The sequence below is a fragment of the Grammomys surdaster genome, unplaced genomic scaffold, assembly GCF_004785775.1.
Source record: "Grammomys surdaster isolate TR1022 unplaced genomic scaffold, NIH_TR_1.0 124565, whole genome shotgun sequence".
Classification (NCBI taxonomy): domain Eukaryota; kingdom Metazoa; phylum Chordata; class Mammalia; order Rodentia; family Muridae; genus Grammomys; species Grammomys surdaster.
In genome coordinates this window covers 160806-177177 of record NW_021619544.1, presented here as the reverse complement: position 1 = coordinate 177177, position 16372 = coordinate 160806, and the positions used below count along the sequence as shown (strand labels likewise).

General features: G+C 38.9%; 1 pseudogene; it reads left to right on the top strand.

Moving 5' to 3' along the window:
• Nucleotides 1-3023: 3023 nt before the first annotated feature.
• On the top strand, nt 3024-15813 carry LOC114636602 (annotated as a pseudogene).
• Nucleotides 15814-16372: the final 559 nt, after the last annotated feature.

The following is a 16372-nucleotide window of genomic DNA, read 5'->3' as shown; positions in this document are numbered from 1 at the left end:
CTTTCTCATGACCATCCCATCTGGCCATTTCCCTTTATCCCCCTTACACATGACCCCAATCCCTCCACTGTTATTCAGATCCTCTTTTCCACCCAGTTCCCTCCCATCATAGCTGCTTCTAAGTGAGGCTCAAGCAACCTCGCTTGTGCCCTCCTTCCTGTCCAGCCTCCTTGGGTCTATGAAATGTACCATGGGCATCCTGTATTTTATGGCTAATACGTAGGACCATGAAAGGCAGCCTGGTTCCTGGTTGAGCTAAGGTTGGAAACGCTGGTGACCCTAAAGGGATGGTAGTCATTTTGCCTTGTTCCATGACACTACGCTCCTGGCATAAGGCTGCAGCTCTTCATGGATTTGTGTCCTTCAGTCATGTAAGGGAAATGCCCCAAACCCCTCTGTAGGTAGAGAACATGACCTGTGGTCAGGTAACCTCAAGATAGACCTCCAATTTAATGGTACCTAAAGGCCTGGAGGCTTAACCAATAGACTTCCCTTCCCAGACATTCCTCACAGCAAAAGATATTTAACCTCAGGCCTGCCCTGAGAACTGGGGTATGGTTTCACTCATCCACTTTCTGCCATGACAATAAGTGCCTTAAAACCGAGGATTGTCTTTTTTTTTTCATTGGTATCCACTGTGGTGAGCAATGGAGCAAGCCTTCACCTAAAGAGAATTGCCATCTAATCTCCTGCAGAAGGCTTCTCAGTGCTCCCAACCACGATCACCAAGCTAAACCAACCACCTGCCAACCAAGCCAAGGATTCATTCCTGCGAGATACAGCAGGAGCTCCCCAGTTTTCGCCCTTGGCCCCTGACCAGATCCAGTCTCTGTTCTCAGCTCTTCTCTGGCTCCTGGCAGAGTCTGGGTGCCCAAGAGCCTGAGAACCAGACTGCCTAGGCCTTTTTGCACGCCCAGGGACCCCCTAGCCAGCTCTTGCATCCTTGGGATCTCAGACTGCGAGGCCCTAACCCTGGAGTGGTGTCCTGTGGCTTCCCCAAAGCCTGATACCTGCCTGACACATGCGTGGCGTAAGCACAGTCCAACTTCCAGCATCTGTCTCCCTGAGCTGCCTGAGCCCTGTGGTGGGGCAGACAAGGGATCCCCCTAACCCTACAGTAAAACAAACTTATAAGTGAGTACATTCTGTGTATTCCCTTTTGCTACTTACTTACCTCAGTCAGGATGATAGCCTGATGATCTATACACTCACTTGCAAATTCCATTGAAAAATTTATAATGTCTTTGCTTTTCATAAACGAATAGTGTCCCATTGTGTAGATGTATCACATGTTCTTTATCCATTTTCAGTTGAGGGACATGCAGCTTAATTCTAGTTTTTGACTATTATGAATAATGCTGCTATGAACATAGTTGAGCAAGTGTCTTTGTGGGATTGTAGAGCAAGCTCAGGAGTTGTACAGCTGGTTCTTGAAGTAGAACTATTTTTAGTTTTCTGAGAAACCACCAAATTGATTTCCAAAGTAGTTGTACCAGTTTGCACTTCAACCAGTAATGGAAGTGTGTTCCCCTTGATGCTCATCCTCCTCTGCATGTGCTTTCTCTTGAGTTTTTTTAAATTAAATTAAAATTTATATTTTTACTTATTCATTTTTTATCCTGCTCCTTGGCCCTCCGTGGGTCATCCCCTTCCACAATCTTTCCCCAATCCCCCCTTTCCTTCTCTACTGAGTGAGTGGGGTCCCCTGAGTATCCTTCCCACCCTGGCATTTCAAGACTTGCTAGGCTAGGCACTTTCTTTCCTACCGAGGCCAGACAAGGCAGCCCAGGTAGTAGAATATATCCCACACACACAGGTATCAGGTTTTGGGATAGCCTCTGTTCCAGTGGTTTGGAACAAAACGTGAAGACCAAGATGCATATCTGCTACTTATGTGTGAGGAGGCCTACGTCTAGCCTGTGTTTCCTTTGGTGGTTCTGACTCTTAGAAATCTGAGGGTTCAGGTTAGTTGACTCTGTTTTGTCTTTCCTATCTCCTTTGGGGCCCATAATCCTGCCTCCTGTTCCTTCATAAGAGTCTGCAAGCTCCAACAACTGTTTTTGGCTGTGGGTGTCTGTATCTGTCTGAGTCAGCTGCTGGGTGGTGCCTTTCAGAGAACAACGTGAATAGGCTTTGAAGCAAGACCTAATTATTCTTTGAATTTCTCACTGTCAGTTTTTATATGCCCCTTTTCATTTCTCATTTTGTTTTTGTTTTTTGTTTTTTTTTTTTTTTTGGATACTGGCAGGGAATGAAGATCAGGTAAGAGACCATCAACATTATAACTCGGTGAATGTCTGCATAGGTACTGATATTGGACAGGATGTGTATTGCATCTGTATAATTCAAGGCATTACTAGATTTAGCACAATGGCATGTTCTTCAGATGATAGGAATCCCAGGAAGTTTGAGGAGATTTTGCAAAAATGACTAAGGTACAATAGTATATGAACAACAGAGAGAATGCTCAACTCCTGATTCAATGTTTCATGTGAGACTGCCCTCCCCTACACTGACAAGAAGACAATGTTTCCTGATTCAACTCCAGGTATGAGTGACATGAGACCTCTACGACACTCTCAATTCTTGTCTTACTATGAATGTTCTAATTAATTTCATCATCATGATTGCCAGTTGTGTTCATACATATGTCTGTTGACACATGGTCCAGCCCAAGCTGCTCAGGAGAAGATTGTCCCTGGAGTGAATGCCATGGATATGAAAAGAAATCATGACACCTGCGGATAGAGAACATGATCTTCACAACATGTTTTCAGAAATGTGTTGACCAAAGTTTTCAGACCTCAAATGCAGAGCTTGAGGCTAGAATTTTCCAGATGCATCTAGGGAACATGGTACAGGATGACAGGTAAGGAACTATAGGATATAATTAAGTGGTTATCCCTATAGCAATAGCCTTAAAATAGACACATCTGACACATAGGTATAAATGTGTGTGTGTGTGATGTTTGTCTGCATAAAAATTCTGATTTCACAACTTAGATTCTTGTAGAAATGAAGAAATGAAGCAGTGTGCTTTCATGATTTCCTCCTTGCTCTTGAAGTATTCTCTCATCTTGTGCAGTTTGCCTGAACTCAGTTGCTTTTGGAGGATATAGAATAATGAAGATAACGATAGAGATTTGAGAAGTGACTGTGGTTTTGTTCTTTTCACAGAAAAGGAACCCATAGATGAAAATTTTTATGATTATATTATAAATTTTAGGTATCTCATTAATTTTATTTCTTGCTTCAATTTCATGATTTAGATATATGTAGCCATGTACAATCCCAACTGTGGGATTCTGTCCTGTTCTTCCCACTGTAACACTAGGAACCACTAAAATTTAATTATCACATAAATAACTATTTTAATACTTTCAAATGTGTCAATTTACTTTGCTTTTAGTACTCTGGGCTCCATTTTACAAAAATGGACAGCAAGACAGACTGGATTCTTTTTTTTTTCCTTTTTCTGGATTTCATATGTTGAAAGATATCATTGCACAAGATGTCTTGATCTACCTTGAATTCACAATTCACACCACTATCAACAGCTCAATATGAAGAGGCTACATCACTGCCTATCTTCAAGTATCTGCCAAGGATTCCTATATGTGCATGCATTTACAGGCCTTCATTAAAGGGATTTTTAATTTTGGTCTTTCACAGTTTGGCATACATTCATACATTGAAATATGTGTATGTCTAATGTTCATGATTATATGTATAATATTACATATATACTTGTGAATATACATTGCTTTTAAAAATAGTCTCTATATGGGCTCCTTTTGTCATTCTGGAGTTGACATTGAATATGGAAAAAAGCTGCTAGGCTTGAGATTCTGTTACCAGAGTAGTAGTATTTTGATTCATTTGTACACATGCCCAGTCACAGATTTGGGTCATTATCAATATAACATTAGAGGAATTTTAGGAGAATTGTTGTACTTCTTGGGGATTAGAACATCTTCTCAATATGTCTACACAGTGCTCAGATCCCAAGTGTGAGATGATATCAGTAGTGGCTTCAGATCATGAGGGAAGTGGTGTTGAAATCACTCACCTTTCAGCTATTCAATGTGTCTGGGACTTCTTTCTTTCATAAGCTGAGGATTCCTGTTCTTTTCTAACAGGCTTTCACCACATCTCTTATTTAACTTGCACCTCTTTGGTATTTTAAGAATAAATTTTCCAACTGTTAGCCACAGTACACTGTACACACTTTGAAACTGATGTTTGCTTCACATTATTATTTCTGGGCATTAGGTCAGTAGGAACTTCATTTCTGATGAATCCTATGTGATTCCCCACCTCATTACAAAAATAATGGAAATTCTCATTAATGACCCTTTTTTATGCAGTAATAAGGGTTATAATTACAAATATATGAACAGTTATGGTTTTTAAAGAAAACCTTAGCTCTATACTCTCAACTGACAAATGCAAATCTGAGCAGTAGAACATGTTTGGTGTTTGTGGCTTCTGATGTGAGGTAATTGGTAATAGTAACAGAAGCACTGGGAGACTGTGCTGGGACAGATGAACACATTTCATATGGAGAATAGATCTCAGTGCTCAGACATCACTTAAATACTGACAAAGAATTAGGAAGACTCAGGTGCTAGAAAAGTCTGATAACTCTTTTTAGTAAATTGACATAGTAAAATTCACATTAAAAGGTAACATCGAATTGATGTGTAAATGAGCCTAAAGGATAACAGTCTGGTTATGTGGTAAATTGTATTATTTTATATATTTTGAAATGGATATATAAATATAGATGAAATGTATCTTAAAATAACTACCATGTTTGATAGACATTAACATTTGAGAATATTAAAAGCATATTCTACAAACATTATGGAAACATCATTATTGATAGTTTTTCTCACTGTGTATGAAATTAGCATTTTCTTTATTTAATTAATTATTTTATTTATTTAAATTATAAATGTTCCTCCTTCCAGAATTCTTCACCCTCTCCCCCTCCCCTTGGCCTTTGAGAGGGTGCTCTCCCAACTCATTCCTCTCCCTACACTCTACCCTCACTCCTCCAGCCACTCTACCTCCCACTCCCCCAGCATACCTCTTCCATGGAAATCAAGTCTCTACAGGATTAGTTTCATCCTCTTTCATTGAGGCCAGACAAGGAAGTCTTCTGTTACATATGTGCCCAGGTCCAACAACCAGCTCTTTGGACTATGACTAGTTAGATTTTAATAACAATGAAATTAACATTTTTATTTTTAACTTCAAATCATTTTTTCTATTTTGGTATTTGTAAAATTTTTTTACTGATTAAATAAAATCTCTCATAGAAACCTGTATGATCTTTTTTTTAAAGAAAACTGTTAATTAGACAATTTAATCAGGCATATAATACATTTTGAATACTCTCAATCTGTGTCAGGTGGTATCACATAATGGCATTTGAATATATTTCTTAATGATCCTCTCTTTAATATTTTATGCTATTTTACTATATTTAATTTCCAAAGAATATTTTGTATGATTTGAAAAATAATTTAGTACTCAGTAGGATCCTGAATTATGGTTATTATTCAATATGTGTTATTGATATTTTTAGAGTACCAAATGATATGAATAGAAAAGCTCAATTAAATATCTTCTTGTATTATTTGATTCTTAAAATACTTAATATGATTAATATGTTTGATACATAAAGGAAATTTAAAATAATGAACATTTTAAGGGGAATGAGCCATACATTTCATGTATAGTCCATGGCATATTTTTATGTTTCTGTGGGCTTTAAACTCCAAGGCTATTGTATAGCAATACAATTTTCTGTATTATCTAGGCGTATAATCTAGTTCATGCATGGCTTTCAGAGATAAAAATAGCTCTTTATAGATTTTCAAAAATATAAAAATTATTACATCAGAATATCCTATGTGTATGATCTGAAATTGTATTCACCTCTAAAGATCTCTAATTTCCTCATTTTCCTCATTTTTCTTATTTTAGGAAGGATAGAATTTACACAGAAATTTAGGATGTACTGTACAAAGTTAACTGCAATTAAATAGAAAATTTCATACTTTGAACAGTGGTGGTTTGAATATGCTTGACTCAGGAAATCACACTGCTAGGAGGTATGGCCTTGTTGGAGTAGGTGTGGCAGGTTGAAGGAAGTGTGTCTCTGTGGGGGTAGGGTCAGGCAATGAGACCCTCTTACTAACCACATGGGAGGCAATCTTTTCCTAGTGGTCTTCAGATGAAGATGCAGGACTCTCAGCTCCTCTTGCACCATGCATGCCTGGATGCTGCCATGCTCTTGCCTTGATGATAGTGGTCTGAAATTCTGAACCTGTAAGCCAGCCTCAAGTAAATTTTTTCCTTATAAGTGTTGCCTTGGTAATGGTGTCTTTTCAAAGCAGCAAAACCCTAACTAAGCCAGAAGCTGGTACCAGGACTGGGATATTACTATGATAGGCCTGACCATGCTTTTGTTTGGAAGAATGTGGATTTGCTTTAAGTGGGGCTTAATGGACTATCCTAATAAGAATATGGAAGACTTTGTTGCGGAGAGTGATTTGAACTATGTATATCTGGCCCAAGTGGTTTCAGTGAACAAAATTTTGAGAATGTGGCCTAGAGATCGTTTTTGTTGTATACTGGTGGGGGATGTGACAGCTTTTTGTTCTTGTCTGAAAAATCTACCTAAGGCTAAGGTAAAGAGACTTATATTAATTGAATTGACAAAGGAAGTCTTTAAAAAACCCAAGAGAGACTTTGTTTTCTGGTTTAGTTTTACAAAGAGTATTCTTATTAGGCAGAGCAAGTTTAAAAAGAAAAAAAATACAAAATATATGATTCAAGTAATAATAAAAGGAGCTCAGGATGTAAAATGCAGCTGAATTCTGTGTTCAAGAAAGTAAAGAGATTAAGGGAGTCCTGATCTCATGGCAAGATCCCACCCAGATAAGATTATTATTTATGTTTGCAGTTGAATAACGAATAGTTTGGACTTTTATAATCTAGAATGAACTACAATCCAGAAATAGAGGTCTCACTTGTGATCTAGATTTTGAGCCTGAAAGACACATGGTTTTGATCCAGATGTTGAGGAATAGTGGTCATGAAAAGCTTAGGCCCAGGCATGGTGGTATACAGATTTAATCCCAGGAAACAAAGCCAAGCAGATCTTTGAGTTCAAGGCCACCCTGGGACAGAACAAGTTTGAGGTTCTGAAAAACTTAAACCCAAACCCAATGGTACATACCTTTAATCCCAGCATTCAGGAGACATAGCCATGTAGATCTCTGTGTTCAAGCTCAGTCTACAGAGGAAGTTCCAGGATTGAGGAAGTTGGGAACAGAAAGCTGGCAATAGAATAGTGTGGAGGACATATTCCAGTCCCAGCAAGCAGTAGAACTAGGCAGCTGTGGCCATGTTGCTCTGGCTTTCAAGGCAAGAATAGAAGGGACATGTGGGACAATTGATGTTGGTTAGCTGGAACTAAGAAATTAGTGATGATTAAGAAGGGACCAGAATTGGTACCCAGAAGATGCTCTAACATATAACAAGGACATATGCTCCTCTTTGTTCATAGCAGTCTTATTTATTGTAGCCAGAAGCTGGAAAGAACCCAGAACTTCAACAGAGTAATGAATACAGAAAATGTCCTACATTTACACAATGGAGAATTAATCAGCTATTAAAAATAATGAATTTGTGAAATTCTTAGGCAAATGGATGTAACTAGAAAATATCATCCTGAGTGAGGTAACCCAACCACAAAGAAACCACACATGGTGTGCACTCACTGATTATAGGATATTAGCCCAATAGCTCGGAATATCTAAGATACAACTCACAGATCACATGAAGCTCATGACAAAGGAAGACCAAAGTGTGGGTGCTTCTGTCCTTCTTAGAAGGAGTAAAAAATACTCATGGGAGCAAATATGGAGACAAAGTGTGAGAGAGAAACTGAAGGAGGGGTCATCTGGAAACTGTTCCACCTGGGTTTCTGTCCCATGTGCTATCACCAAAGGTAGATGCTGATGTGGATGCCAGGAAGTGCATGCTGATAGGACCCTGATATAGCTGTCTCTTTAGAGGTCTGCCAGAGCCTGACATATACAGAGGCAGAAACTCACAGCTAACCATTGAACTGATCATGGTTTTCCCAATGGAGGAGTTAGAAAGAAGACTAAAGGAGCTGAAAGGGTTTGTGGCCCCATGGGGAAAGTAACAATACCAACCAACCAGAGCTCCCAGGGTCTAAACCACCAGCCTGGGAGCACATAGGAAGGGATCCATGGCTCTAGCTGTATACATAGGGGAGGATGGCCTTGCTAAGCATAGGTGGGAGAGGAGATCCTTGATCTCATGAAGGCTGGATGCCCCAGTGTGGGTGAATTCAAGGGCAGGGAGGTGGGAATGAGTGAGTGAGTGAGAGCACATTCTCATAGAAGCAGGAAGAGAGATGTATAGTCGGCTTCTGGGTAGGTGGGGGAATGGAGAAAGAGGATAACATCTGAAATGTAAATAAAACATCCAATAAAAAAGAGACCAGAATCAATGAGGTGAAATCTTCTGGAAAGTGTTTTTCTGAGATTACAAAGAACTGTATTCTAGAGATAGCCAAGATTGTACCTTTTGCTACAACTGGACTTGATAGTGTATAAGAATCACCATGGTGGTAAGGTTTTTTAGGTAAGATGGGGTCATGGAGAGCAGCTGAGGCTTGGCACTGTGAGATGCCAGGGAAGGCCATTTGTGAAGGTGCAGTTCCAGTTGTACTTTGTGGCCCAGGCCTGAAGGGGTCATTCGAAGAAGTTGAGTTTTGACATCATGAATAGAGCCAATGAGAGACTATTGGTGAAGCCTAGCTGCAACAGAAGTTCACAGAGTACTGGAGATGCCAGTCCTGTGGGATGACCACCAAGAACAGCAGCAGCAGTGGAGTGGAATTCACCAGACCCTAGAACACTACAGAGGGCAAGGCTGGAGAAGTGAAACAAGACCTTTGGAGACACTCAGACGATCATGTGTGTATCTCAGACATTGAAACAAGAGGCTATGAATTTGAAGTTGACTTGGAGACCTCAAAATATTGAAGATGCCATATTCTGTGGATATATAACTCAAAGACTATTGTGTAGCTGTCATTCTCTAGGACTGTAATCTAGTTCATTGATAACATTCAGAGATATAAGAAGTTCTTTATGGATTTTCACACATATAAATATTATCATATCAGAGTGACCTATTTGGGAAAAATTTTAAGGTGTGTTCAACTCTAAACATCTCTAATAGCCCAAGTTACTTCAGAATAGGTAGCATGTACATAGACACTTAGCATGTTTCATAGTACAAAATTTACTGCAATTGTTGATAAAATTTCATATTTAAAGCATCCTCCTTAATCATTCCTATGACTTCTTTTAGAATATCAGCAAGAAGATATGAGGGTTTTTTTTTTTTGGTAAATTATTTTGCTACTGATGAGATCAACAAGAATCCTTATCTTTTACCCAACACGTCTTTGATATTCTCCCTCATTGTTCGCCTGTGTGAAGACACATTGGGAATTCTGGATAAAGTATATTCAGATCAAAATGGTAATTTTAATTTTATTAATTATAACTGTCAAAGATGGTCAACATGTTTTGTAAACCTTACAGAACAATTGTGGACAACATCCTTAAAACTGGCAATTGATTCTAGACTACCAAAGGTGAGAATGTGTGACACTGGATGAGTTAGCAACTTTTTTATTCCATTCATAGTGCCTAGGGAGAAAAGTTGGTAAGCATGGTTGTGTGTGTGTGTGTTTCTGTGTGTGTGTGTGTTATTTTACATATTTTATAAAGGATTTAAAACTTCAGATCATACATGTACTGAGCAAACAGGAAAAACTGTTTTCCAGAACACTGGGATTTCTCAGGAATACTCTAGAATCTAACAGGAATGATACATGTTATTTATAGTGTAATCTTACTATCCTTAATAGGAGTCCTGAAAGATAAGTAACATTAATTGTATATAAGTCTAAACTTCCTTACAGCCACATTCCTCATGTGGATATTTCATCCTCTCTTCTGTACCCTTTAGTTTTCTTTGGACAATTTAATCCTAACGTTAATGACCATGATGAGTTTCCCCATGTCCACGTGTTCTCCAGGACACACGTTTGTCCCAAGGCATGGTCTCCTTGATGCTTCATTTTAGATGGACTTGGATAGAACTGGTCTTCTCAAATGATAGCCAGGGCACTCAGTTTCTTAGACTCAAGAGACCAAATGCAAAAACATGGGATCTGTTTAGCTTTTGTGAATATCCCAGAAAATATGCAGATATACATGACAAGGGCTAAGATATATAATAAACAAATTATGACATCAACAGTCAAGGTCGCTATCATTTATGGTCAAATGAACTCTACTCTAGAAGTCAGCTTCAGAAGATGGGCATATTTAGGTGAACAGAGAATCTGGATCACAGCCTCACAATGGGATGTCATCACAAGTAAAAGAGATTTCAGCCTTGATTTCTTCCATGGAACTGTCACTTTTGCACACCACAATGTTAGGACTGGTAACTTTAGCAAATTTTATACAAACAATGAATGCTTCCAAATAACCAATAGATATTTCTCAGACTATGCTGGAGTGAAATTATTTTAATTGTTCAATCTCTAAGAAGAACCATAGCAAAATGGAACATTTTATGTTTAACAACACAGTGGAATGGTTAGCACACCATATATTTGATATAGTCCTGATTGAAGAAGGTTGCAATTTGCATAATGCTGTGTATGCTATAGGCCATGCCTTCCATGATCTCATTCTTCAATAAGTAGAGTCTAAGAAAATGGCAGAACCCAAAGGATTATTCATTGACTGTCAGAAGGTAAACATTTTTTGCATTTCATTATATTTAGATTTATCAATGTGATGTTTTGTTATTTTTATTTTTATTCTTTAGGGTTCTCTGACCTCCCCCCAGCCACTCCCACCTTACTCCTTTAGCATACACCTTCTCTGGGGCATCAGGCCTTCACTGGACCTAGTCCATTTTTTCCCAGTAAGGCCAGGCAAGGCAGTGCCCAGTTACATATGTAGTGTGGGCCAAGAACCAGCCCATGTGTGCTCTTTGGTTGGTGGTTCAGTCCCTGGACAATCTGAGGTCTCCAGTTATTTGATACTCTTGTACTTCCTATGGCATTGCAATCCCCTTCATCTCCTTCAGTCCTTCCCCTAAGTTTTCCATAGGAGTCCCTGGGGTCAGTCCAATGGCTGGCTGTATGTATCTACATCTGTCTCAGTCAGGTGCTGACAGAGCCTCTCAGAGGACAGGCATGCCAAGTTCCTGTCTGCAAGCACATCTTGGCATCAGCAGCATAGTCAGAGTTTGGTGTCTGTGCCTGGGATGGATGCTAAGCTGAGGTGGTCTTTAGATGGCCTTTCCTTCAGTCTTGGATCCACTTTTTGTCTCTGCATTTTCTTTAGACAGAAACAATTCTGGGTTAAAAATTTTGAGATTGGTAGGTGGTCCTGTTCCTCAACTCAGGGCCATGTTTATTTACTGGAGGTAAATAAACCTTTTCAGGTTCTCTTTCTTCTTTTAGGCATTTTGGCTAACATCATCCCCATTGGGTCCTGGGAGCCTCCCACATAGCTAGTGTCTGGGGCTTTTTAGTGGTTTTCCCCGTTGCCCAAATCATGCTCCTGCATGTTTCTAATCATTCTCCTGGCCCTCTGGGCTTCTCTTCTGTTCCCCCCATACTTGATTCTGTCCCCCTTTTCCTTCCCCTGACCCACTCCCACCCTGTCCCCTCCATTCTTCTGCTTCTAGTGATTATTTTGTTCCACGTTCTAAGTGCGAATTAGAGCACCTATACTCAGGCCTTCTTCTTAAACTTCATATTGTCTGTGAGTTGTATCATGGGTATTCTGAACTTTTTGGTTAATATCCACTTATCAGTGAGTACATACCATGTATGTCCTTTATGTCTGGGTTACCTCATTCAAAAGCCTTTGACAAAATACAGCACCCCTTCATGTTAAAAGTCTTGTAAGGAACAGGAATCCAAGGCCAATACCTAAACATAATAAAAGCAACACACAGCAAGCCAACAACCAACATCAGATTAAATGGAGACAAATTGAAGCAATCCCACTAAAATCAGGGAAAAGACAAGGCTGCCCACTCTCTCCCTATTCTCTCCCTATGCTATTCAATATAGTACTCAACGTTCTACCTAGAACAATTAGACAACAACAACAAAAAAGGTAAAAGGAATACAAATTGGAAAGGAAGAAGTCAAGGTATCACTGTTTGCACATTATATGATAGTATATATAAGCAACCCTAAAAATGTACTAGAGAACCTCTACATCAGACAAACAGCTTCAGCAAAGTTGTTGGATATAAAATTGACTCAAACGACTCAGTAGCCTTCCTCTATACACAGGATAAATGGGCTGAAAAAGAAATTAAAGAAACAATACCTTTCACAATAGTCACAAATAATATAAAATATCTTGGGGTAACTCTTACTAAGCAATTGAAAAATCTGTCTGACAAGAACTTCAAGATCCTGATGAAAGAAATCTAAGAAGATCTCAGAAGATAGAAAGATCTTCCATGCTCATGGGTTGGTAGGGTTAACATAGTGAAAGTGGCCATCTTGCCAAAAGCAATCTACAGATTCAATGTAATCTCCATCAAAAGTCCATCTCAAATCTTCACTGACATTGAAAGAGCAATTCTCAACTTCCCATGGAGTAAAAAAAAAATTCCAGGAAATTAAAAAATGATTCTCAACAATAAAAGAACCTCTGGGGAAATCACCATCCCAGACCTCAGGCTGTACTACAGAACAATAATGGTAAAAAAAAATGCATGGTTTTGGTTTAGAGACAGACATGTCGATCAATGCAATAGAATTTAAGACCCAGAAATAAACTCACACTTCTATGGACACTTGATCTTTGATGAAGAAGCCAAAACTATACAGTTGAATAAAGAAAGCATCTTCAACAAATGGTGCTGGTCTAACTGGTGGTCTGCATGTAGGAGAATGCAAATTGGTCCATATTTATCTCCTTGTACAAAGCTCAATGTGATGTTTTAAGTGGCTCTTGTGAAACTCACATACATGTTAGAGATTATTCTTTCAGTGGAAAGTTTCCTACACTACAAAACTTTGTAATGAGTTTTAAATGGGTATATATTATTCACAAGGATAGTATTTAATAGGGCACAATATTTTTGTAAGAGTATTACTGGAATTTTTGGTGAAAACATGTCTTAACATTCTACAAAATGAGTTCAAATTTAAAATAAAAGGGAAGAGTTTTATCATAAAAGACTTAAGTGATGACTAGAATAGTTTTCTATTCTAGTGGGGCTGTAAGGGTTGGATTGGCCCATGGCAGAAGTGGAGAGAAAGGGATGAGAGTTCTTGGCTTGGCAGCTGTTGTTCTTGCTTGCTTGGCTTGTTTTGGTAGGAGGTCTCTGTGGCTGGGAACATTGAGAGGTCTTCTGCAGGAGATTAGACAGAGGCTCTGTAGACAAAGGCCTGCTCCACTGATCCCCATGGTGGATCCTGAAGAAGAGAAACCACCATGGTTTTAAGATGTTTGTTGTCATGGTGGAAAGTAGATGATAAACCGTACCCCAGTTACCTTAGGGCTAGCCTGAGGTTAAATACCTTTTGCAAGGAGGAGGGACTGGGAAGGAATGCTTAATTGGCTATGCCCCTCTGGCCTTTATGTACCTCATTAATACAGAGATCTGTCTGGAGGTTCTGTGCCCTGTAGTTCTCTACCTGTGGAGGAGCTAGGACATAAATAAAGGACCCATATCTATAGAGGGCTGTGTCCTTGTGTTAGGAGCCTGGAGACTGAGAGTGTGGCCAAATTCATGCCATCCCTTGCAGGAAACCTTGCAGGGTCTCTGACAGTTTCCAGTCGGTGCTCAACCAGAAACCAGGTTGCCTTTCATTTGAATAGTATCAACATTTTTTAGACCATGTAAATAAGCTGCAATATCTCATACAAACAACTCATTTCTCTCATAATATCATGGTTTATAATTTTATATTTTGTAGAAAACCTTAGGGGAGACAGACGTCTGTAACCATTTTTAAAACAATATTTTAGGCATAGTCTTTGTGTATGTTTGATCTTCCTTGATTTTTTGTACAAAGTAACTTGACTACATGCTCATTCCACAATCTTTCCTTCCTATTGTCCAATTTGGTTTGTGACAAAGACCAGATGCTCAGGCTAATAGTTGCTGTTTAATGAAAAACATTTTAAGAGCTGAGAAGGCCTAAAGGATGGAGTATTTGCTATAAAAGAATTAGAACAAGCGTTAAGATTTCGAGAATGAACCCAGAGATGTGATAGTGCTCATCAGCAATCACAGCCCAGCTCAGGAAAGAGTGTTGAATGTGAATGTGTGTATTCTTCATGCCATCTAGCTTGGAATGTGTAGTTAGGGAGAAAAGAGATCTTACCACAGTGAAGGGGACCTGTACAGGTCTATGAGCCATATAGCTTTAATAATGGAAATACTGGTTTATAAAAACAGTATTTGAATGAGGAAATTTATGTTCTTGTACATATTAGAAGATACAGACAATTGGCACAACCCTCAAGGCTAACAAAGTGCATAACGCATTTCATCAACTGACTTTGACAGCGAGGTCTGGATATGGCATAAAACAGTGGGTAGTGAGATTAAGGTTTGGAGAATTAAATCATCTGAGTTTATGCATATTATTATTCACAATGTAGTAAAACAACCTATTTTTATTTCTTTATTTTTTAGTTAATAAGCATGTTTTCTCCTCCATTCTCCATGATGGTGTTTTGATACATCACAAAGCATAGGTTAATACAGAGCAGCCTTACATCAGTGCTCCCTGCAGCAAAAAGAAATGGAATAGATGCTCGAAACCAAAATATTTGCTGAAGGATCTTTTGAATAATAAAAATACTCAGTTATTAAGTTAATAATTATGAATGTTATAAGGGTTTGTTGTTGTTCACCAGCAGATATGGAGCAGTATGTAAGGTGTCCATATGATAAATATGCCAATTTTGAGCAAACCCAATGCCTCCAAAGAGCTGTGTCATTTCTGGCTCATGAAGATCCATTGGGAATGGCTCTAGGCTTCGTGGCCCTGTCCTTCTTTGCCCTCATGGTTCTTATACTCATCACTTTTGTGAAGCACAAGGATACTCCCATTGTGAAGGCCAATAACCGCATTCTCAGCTACATCCTGCTAATCTCTCCCAGCTTCTGTTTTCTCTGCTCATTGCTCTTCATTGGACATAGCAACCAGGCTACCTGCATCCTGCAACAGACCACATTTGGAATATTTTTCACTGTGGCTGTTTCTACAGTGTTGGCCAAAACTATAATTGAAGTCATGGCTTTCAAGCTCACTATTCCAGGAAGAAGGATGAGAGGGATGCTATTCTCAGGGACACCTAACTTGGTCATTCCCATTTGTATCCTAATCTAACTGGCCGTCTGTGGAATCTGGTTGTTGACAGAGATATATAATCTGAACATGGGAAGACCATCATTATTTTTAACAAATGTTCAGTCATTGCCTTCCACTTTGTCCTTGGATACTTGGGCTCCTTGGCTCTGGGGAGCTTCATTGTGGTTTTCTTGATTAGCAACCTTCCTGAAAGATTCAGTGAAGCCAACGTTGGTCTTCTACAGTGTATGAATCACCTTCCTTACTGTCTACCACGGCACCAGGGGCATGGTAATGGTTGTTGTTGTGGTCTTCTCCATTTTGGCTTCTAGTGTAGGGTTGCTAGGATGTATCTTTGTCCAAAAAGTATTACATTCTTTTAGTTAGACCAGATTCAAATATTCTTCAGAAGTAAAAAGATAAACTGATACTTTTAAAATATTAGATAATACTCAACATATCTGTTTTGCTTTGCTTCACAAAGTATTCCTAAATCATAAAAGTTTAAATAGTACATAAAGATAGTATTTACACCACAAAGTAGCACTCCATAAAGTATTACCAGTTAGTATGTTTTGGTGGAAAATGGTTTCATTCATGAGCATACAAACCTAAACATAACAAAAATATGGAATCTCAATCGAGCAGTGGCTACCATCACTTTGACAGGTAGGTATATTTTTAAGGAATGTTCCTAATGAATGATTAATATAAGGTGACTCTGCTACTTATGGACAGTGCCACCTATAAGCAAGTTGTTCAGGAAGGTATAAGAAGAAGAATGTAGACAGCATGGACATGAAGCCCGTAACCCGCATTATTTCAAGGATTCTCATTGAGTTCCTACATTCATTTTCTTGTATTGTTTTCATTCAGTTAACTGTGACAAAT